Consider the following 9,502-nt stretch of genomic DNA (forward strand, 5'->3'; position numbering starts at 1 on the left):
AGGGCTGGTTGATGGAAGTAGGGCTGGTTGGTCTGGTTGATGGTAGTAGGGCTGGTTGATGGTAGTAGGGCTGGTTGATGGTAGTAGGGCTGGTTGATGGAAGTAGGGCTGGTTGATGGAAGTAGGGCTGGTTGATGGAAGTAGGGCTGGTTGATGGAAGTAGGGCTGGTTGATGGAAGTAGGGCTGGTTGATGGAAGTAGGGCTGGTTGATGGTGGTAGGGCTGGTTGATGGTAGTAGGGCTGGTTGATGGTGGTAGGGCTGGTTGATGGTAGTAGGGCTGGTTGAGGTAGTAGGGCTGGTGGAGGTAGTAGGGCTGGTTGATGGTAGTAGGGCTGGTTGATGGTTAGTAGGGCTGGTTGTGGTTAGTAGGGCTGGTTGATGGTTAGTTGGGCTGGTTGATGGTAGTAGGGCTGGTTGATGGTAGTAGGGCTGGTTGATGGTAGGGTAGGGCTGGTTGATGGTAGTAGGGCTGGTTGGTGGTAGTAGGGCTGGTTGATGGTAGTTGGGCTGGTTGATGGTAGTAGGGCTGGTTGATGGTAGTAGGGCTGGTTTATGGAAGTAGGGCTGGTTGGGCTGGTTGATGGTAGTAGGTAGGGCTGGTTGGTGGTAGTTGGGCTGGTTGATGGAAGTTGGGCTGGTTGATGGTAGTAGGGCTGGTTGGTCTGGTTGATGGTAGTTGGGCTGGTTGATGGCTGGTTGATGGTAGTAGGGCTGGTTGATGGTAGTAGGGCTGGTTGTGCTGGTTGATGGTAGTAGGGCTGATTGTGCTGGTTGATGGTAGTAGGGCTGATTGATGGTAGTAGGGCTGGTTGGGCTGGTTGATGGTAGTAGGGCTGGTTGATGGTAGTAGGGCTGGTTGATGGTAGTAGGGCTGGTTGGGCTGGTTGATGGTAGTAGGGCTGGTTGATGGTAGTAGGGCTGGTTTATGGAAGTAGGGCTGGTTGATGGTAGTAGGGCTGGTTGATGGTAGTAGGGGGCTGGTTGATGGTAGTAGGGCTGGTTGATGGAAGTTGGGCTGGTTGATGGTAGTAGGGCTGGTTGGTCTGGTTGATGGTAGTAGGGGGCTGGTTGATGGTAGTAGGGCTGGTTGGGCTGGTTGATGGTAGTAGGGCTGGTTGATGGTAGTAGGGCTGATTGTGCTGGTTGATGGTAGTAGGGCTGATTGATGGTAGTAGGGCTGGTTGATGGTAGTAGGGCTGGTTGGGCTGGTTGATGGTAGTAGGGCTGGTTGATGGTAGTAGGGCTGGTTGATGGTAGTAGGGCTGGTTGATGGTAGTAGGGCTGGTTGATGGTAGTAGGGCTGGTTGATGGTAGTAGGGCTGGTTGATGGTAGTAGGGCTGGTTGATGGTAGTAGGGCTGGTTGATGGTAGTAGGGCTGATTGATGGTAGTAGGGCTGATTGATGGTAGTTGGGCTGATTGATGGTAGTAGGGCTGATTGATGGTAGTTGGGCTGATTGATGGTAGTTGGGCTGATTGATGGTAGTTGGGCTGATTGATGGTAGTTGGGCTGATTGATGGTAGTTGGGCTGATTGATGGTAGTTGGGCTGATTGATGGTAGTTGGGCTGATTGATGGTAGTTGGGCTGGTTGATGGTAGTTGGGCTGGTTGATGGTAGTTGGGCTGGTTGATGGTAGTTGGGCTGGTTGATGGTAGTTGGGCTGGTTGATGGTGGTAGTTGGGCTGGTTGATGGTAGTTGGGCTGGTTGATGGAAGTAGGGCTGGTTGATGGAAGTAGGGCTGGTTGATGGAAGTAGGGCTGGTTGATGGTAGTAGGGCTGGTTGATGGAAGTTGGGCTGGTTGGGCTTGTTGATGGTAGTAGGGCTGATTGATGGTAGTAGCACTGGTTGGGCTGGTTGATGGTAGTAGGGCTGGTTGATGGTAGTAGGGCTGGTTGATGGTAGTAGGGCTGGTTGATGGTAGTAGGGCTGGTTGATGGTAGTAGGGCTGGTTGATGGTAGTAGGGCTGGTTGAAGGTAACAGGGCTGGTTGAAGGTAACAGGGCTGGTTGAAGGTAACAGGGCTGGTTGATAGTTTCAGGGATTTTTGGGGTAGACTGGCTGGCTGAGGACACGAGACCTTGAACAAGTCACAAGGTTTACTGTGGGAGACGGAGACACATTGCTGTGTGTGTGTGTGTGTGTGTGGGAACCAGTGGTTCTCACTCGTCACTACCAAATTGGACTCTATTAGGATGTATCGCACACACTCACTGTATCCACACCACACTGTAGCCACACCACACCACACTGTAGCCACACCACACCACACTGTAGCCACACCACACTGAATCCACACCACACCACACTGAATCCACACCACACTGAATCCACACCACACTGAATCCACACCACACTGAATCCACACCACACTGAATCCACACCACACTGAATCCACACCACACTGAATCCACACCACACTGAATCCACACCACAATGAATCCACACCACACCGAATCCACACCACACCGAATCCACACCACACCACACCGAATCCACACCACACCACACCGAATCCACACCACCACCGAATCCACACCACACCACACTGAATCCACACCACACCACACTGAATCCACACCACACTGAATCCACACCACACTGAATCCACACCACACTGAATCCACACCACACTGAATCCACACCACACTGGGCCTGACAGTGGGATGGCTTTGGACAGATTAATATTCTGATAACCAGAGCCCCCAAATCCACCGGGAGGGAAGGGGGGGGATGGGACAACCTCCTAAAGAAAGTGGTCATTAGAGACCAAACACTTAGACGCATGCACGCACACACTTGCTCCTGGCTCTGGTCAATAACCGTACATTAAGAACAGCCCTTAGCCGTGGTATATTGGCCATTAAATATACAGTACATTACACACACTATCACATAATATACAGTACATTATACACATATAATATACACTATCACATATAATATACACTACATTATACAAACTATCACATATAATATACAGTACATTATACACACTATCACATATAATATACACTACATTATACACACTATCACAAATAATATAATATACACTACATTATACAAACTATCACATATAATATACAGTACATTATACAAACTATCACATATAATTGTAACTTCGTATAATATACACTACCTGTCTACATGTCGATAAACTTTTCACTGCTATATAATATTTGTCACATTCTCTTGTACAAACATCCATATAATTGTAACGGTTCTCTTGTGGTGAAGGACAGTCTCTCCCTGGGTCGACCGCCCACCTTCTCTCTGTGGTGAGGACAGTCTCTTTTCTCTGCTGTTCTCTTGTGGTGAAGGACAGTCTCTCCCTGGCTCCTGCCTGTTGACACGTTCTCTTTGGTCCTGTTGTGGTGGGTGATTCTGTAACGGTTCTCTTGTGGTGAAGGACAGTCTCTCCCTGGGTCGTTTGTAGCGGTTCTCTTGTGGTGAAGGACAGTCTCTCCCTGGGTCGTTTGTAAGCGGTTCTCTTGTGGTGAAGGACAGTCTCTCCCTGGGTCGTTTGTAACGGTTCTCTTGTGGTGAAGGACAGTCTCTCCCTGGGTCGTTTGTAACGGGGTTCTCTTGTGGTGAAGGACAGTCTCTCCCTGGGTCGCCTGTTGCCCACCTTGTCTGAAGGACAGTCTCTCCCTGATCCTGTAACGGTTCTCTTGTGGTGAAGGACAGTCGGACCAAAATGCGGCGTGATGATGATTCATGATGTTTTAATGAAGGAAAAAACTACACAAAGAAATGACAAAATAATGAAATGTGAAAACCTGAAACAGCCCTATCTGGTGCAAACACAGAGACAGGAACAATCACCCACAAACAGCCCTATCTGGTGCAAACACAGAGACAGGAACAATCACCCACAAACAGCCCTATCTGGTGCAAACACAGAGACAGGAACAATCACCCACAAACAGTGAAACCCAGGCCCTATCTGGTGCAAACACAGAGACAGGAACAAACCCACAAACAGCCCTATCACCAAAACACAGGAACAATCACCCACAAACAGCCCTATCTGGTGCAAACACAAAGACAGGAACAATCACAAACACACAAACAGGCCCTATCTGGTGAACAAACACAAAGACAGGAACAATCACCCACAAACACACAGTGAAACCCAGGCTACCTATCTGGTGCAAACACAGAGACAGGAACAATCACCCACAAACACACAGTGAAACCCAGGCTACCTATCTGGTGCAAACACAGAGACAGGAACAATCACCCACAAACAGCCCTATCTGGTGCAAACACAGAGACAGGAACAATCACCCACAAACACAACCCAGGCTACCTATCTGGTGCAAACACAGAGACAGGAACAATCACCCACCAACACACAGTGAAACCCAGGCTACCTATCTGGTGCAAACACACAGAACAAGACAGGAACAATCACCCATCTGGTGCAAACACAGACAGGAACAATCACCCACAAACAGCCCTATCTGGTGCAAACACAGAGACAGGAACAATCACCCAAACAAACAAACACAGTACAAACAGGCTACCTATCTGGTGCAAACACAGAGACAGGAACAATCACCCACAAACACACAGTGAAACCCAGGCTACCTATCTGGTGCAAACACAGAGACAGGAACAATCACCCACAAACACACAGTGACACCCAGGCTACCTAAATATGGTTCCCAATCAGAGACAATGACTAACACCTGCCTCTGATTGAGAACCATATCAGGCCAGACATAGAAATAGAGAAACTAGACATGTAACATAGAATGCCCACTCAGCTCACACCCTGACCAACCAAAACATACAAAGCAAACTATGGTCAGGGTGGGACAATAATATACACTACATTATACACACTATCACATATAATATACACTACATTATACACACTATCACATATAATATAATGTACACTACATTATACACACTATCACATATAATATAATATACACTACATTATACACACTATCACATATAATATACACTACATTATACACACTATCACATATAATATAATATACAGTACATTATACACACTATCACATATAATATACAGTACATTATACATACTATCACATATAATACAATATACACTACATTATACACACTCACATATAATATAATATAAAGTATATTGTACACACTATTACATACAATATACAGTACATTATACACACTATCACATACAATACAATAGACACTACATTAGTACAATCACATATAATATAATATACAGTACATTATACACACTATCACATATAATACAATAGACACTACATTAGTACAATCACATATAATATAATATACACTACATTATACACACTATCACATATAATATAATATACACTACATTATACACACTATCACATATAATATGGTACATTATACACACTATCACAGGAATAATATACACTACATTATACACACTATCACAAATAATATAATATACACTACATTATACACACTATCACATATAATATACAGTACATTATACACACTATCACATATAATATACACTACATTATACACACTATCACATATAATAATATACACTACATTATACACACTATCACAAATAATATAATATACAATATATTATATTATACACTATCACATATAATATACAATACATTATACATACTATCACATATAATACAATATACACTACATTATACACACTATCACGTAATATACAACATTATACACACTATCACAAATATAATATAATATACACACATTATACACACTATCACAAATCAATATAATATAACACATTATACACACTATCACATATAATATACAAATTTACAGGGCAATCACATATAATATAATATACACACATTATACACAATCACATATAATATAATATACAGGCATTATACACACTATCAATATAATATAATATACACTACATTAACACACTATCACATATACCTAAATACATGGTATCCCACACACTATCACAAATAATATAATATACCTACATTATACACACTATCACAAATAATATAATATACAATATTATACACACTATCACATATAATATACAGTACATTATACACACTATCACATATAATATACACTACATTATACACACTATCACATATAATATACACTACATTATACACACTATCACAAATAATATAATATACAATATATTATACACACTATCAACATATAATATACAGTACATTATACACACTATCACATATAATACAATATACACTACATTATACACACTATCACAAATCAATATAATATACAGTACATTATACACACTATCACATATAATATAATATACACTACATTAGTACAATCACATATAATATAATATACACTACATTATACACACTATCACGTATAATATAATATACAGCACATTATACACACTATCACATATAATATACACTACATTATACACACTATCACAAATAATATAATATACAATACATTATACACACTATCACATATAATATAATATACAGTACATTATACACACTATCACATATAATATACAGTACATTATACATACTATCACATATAATACAATATACACTACATTATACACACTATCACATATAATATACAGTACATTATACATACTATCACATATAATATAATATACACTACATTATACACACTATCACATATAATATACACTACATTATACACACTATCACATATAATATACACTACATTATACACACTATCACATATAATATAATATACACTACATTATACACACTATCACATATAATATAATATACACTACATTATACACACTATCACATATAATATAATATACACTACATTATACACACTATCACATATAATATACACTACATTATACACACTATCACATATAATATAATATACACTACATTATACACACTATCACATATAATATAATATACACTACATTATACACACTATCACATATAATATAATATACACTACATTATACACACTATCACATATAATATAATATACACTACATTATACACACTATCACATATAATATAATATACACTACATTAGTACAATCACATATAATATAATATACACTACATTATACACACTATCACGTATAATATAATATACAGCACATTATACACACTATCACATATAATATACACTACATTAGTACAATCACATATAATATAATATACACTACATTATACACACTATCACGTATAATATAATATACACTACATTATACACACTATCACATATAATATAATATACACTACATTAGTTCCACGCTAGCACATATAATGCAATACAAACTGAGGTCTCAAAACATTAAGAACACCTTCCTAATCCTGGGTTGGTCCCGCTCCCTTTGCCCTCAGAGGAGCCTCGAGTGTTCCACAGGGACATGGACTCTACAAGGTGTTGAAAATGTTCCACAGGGCAGGGACTCTACAAGGTGTTGAAAATGTTCCACAGGGCAGGGACTCTACAAGGTGTTGAGGGAAATGTTCCACAGGGCAGGGACTCTACAAGGAGTCAATAGTGTTCCACAGGGCAGGGACTCTACAAGGTGTCAATAGTGTTCCACAGGGCAGGGACTCTACAAGGAGTCAATAGTGTTCCACAGGGCAGGGACTCTACAAGGAGTCAATAGTGTTCCACAGGGCAGGGACTCTACAAGGAGTCAATAGTGTTCCACAGGGCAGGGACTCTACAAAGTCAACAAGGAGTCAATAGTGTTCCACAGGGCAGGGACTCTACAAGGAGTCAAAAGTGTTCTACAGGGCAGGGACTCTACAAGGAGTCAATAGTGTTCCACAGGGCAGGGACTCTACAAGGAGTCAATAGCATTCCACAGGGCAGGGACTCTACAAGGAGTCAATAGTGTTCCACAGGGCAGGGACTCTACAAGGAGTCAATAGTGTTCTACAGGGCAGGGACTCTACAAGGTGTTGAAAGTGTTCCACAGGGCAGGGACTCTACAAGGAGTCAATAGTGTTCCACAGGGCAGGGACTCTACAAGGAGTCAATAGTGTTCCACAGGGCAGGGACTCTACAAGGAGTCAATAGTGTTCCACAGGGCAGGGACTCTACAAGGAGTCAATAGTGTTCCACAGGGCAGGGACTCTACAAGGAGTCAGGGATACAAGGAGTCAGTGTTCCACAGGGCAGGGACTCTACAAGGAGTCAATAGTGTTCCACAGGGCAGGGACTCTACAAGGAGTCAATGGTGTTCCACAGGGCAGGGACTCTACAAGGAGTCAATAGTGTTCCACAGGGCAGGGACTCTACAAGGAGTCAATAGTGTTCCACAGGGCAGGGACTCTACAAGGAGTCAATAGTGTTCCACAGGGCAGGGACTCTACAAGGAGTCAATAGTGTTCCACAGGGCAGGGACTCTACAAGGAGTCAATAGTGTTCCACAGGGCAGGGACTCTACAAGGAGTCAATAGTGTTCCACAGGGCAGGGACTCTACAAGGAGTCAATAGTGTTCCACAGGGCAGGGACTCTACAAGGAGTCAATAGTGTTCCACAGGGCAGGGACTCTACAAGGAGTCAATAGTGTTCCACAGGGCAGGGACTCTACAAGGAGTCAATAGTGTTCCACAGGGCAGGGACTCTACAAGGAGTCAATAGTGTTCCACAGGGCAGGGACTCTACAAGGAGTCAATAGTGTTCCACAGGGCAGGGACTCTCCACAGGGCAGGGACAAGGAGTCAATAGTGTTCCACAGGGCAGGGACTCTACAAGGAGTCAATAGTGTTCCACAGGGCAGGGACTCTACAAGGAGTCAATAGTGTTCCACAGGGCAGGGACTCTACAAGGAGTCAATGGTGTTCCACAGGGCATGGACTCTACAAGGAGTCAATAGTGTTCCACAGGGCAGGGACTCTACACGGAGTCAATAGCGTTCCACTGGGCAGGGACTCTACAAGGAGTCAATAGTGTTCCACAGGGCAGGGACTCTACAAGGAGTCAATAGCGCTCCACAGAGCAGGGACTCTACAAGGAGTCAATAGCATTCCATAGGGCAGGGACTCTACAAGGAGTCAATAGTGTTCAACAGGGCAGGGACTCTACAAGGTGTTGAAAGTGTTCTACAGGGCAGGAACTCTACAAGGAGTCAATAGTGTTCCACAGGGCAGGGACTCTACAAGGAGTCAATAGTGTTCCACAGGGCAGGGACTCTACAAGGAGTCAATGGTGTTCCACAGGGCAGGGACTCTACAAGGAGTCAATGGTGTTCCACAGGGCAGGGACTCTACAAGGAGTCAATGGTGTTCCACAGGGCAGGGACTCTACAAGGAGTCAATAGTGTTCCACAGGGCAGGGACTCTACAAGGAGTCAATAGCGTTCCACTGGGCAGGGACTCTACAAGGAGTCAATAGTGTTCCACAGGGCAGGACTCTACAAGGAGTCAATAGCGTTCCACAGGGCAGGGACTCTACAAGGAGTCAATAGCGTTCCACAGGGCAGGGACTCTACAAGGAGTCAATAGTGTTCCACAGGGCAGGGACTCTACAAGGAGTC

This window comes from Oncorhynchus tshawytscha, unplaced genomic scaffold (assembly GCF_018296145.1).
Source record: "Oncorhynchus tshawytscha isolate Ot180627B unplaced genomic scaffold, Otsh_v2.0 Un_scaffold_7219_pilon_pilon, whole genome shotgun sequence".
Lineage (NCBI taxonomy): Eukaryota > Metazoa > Chordata > Actinopteri > Salmoniformes > Salmonidae > Oncorhynchus > Oncorhynchus tshawytscha.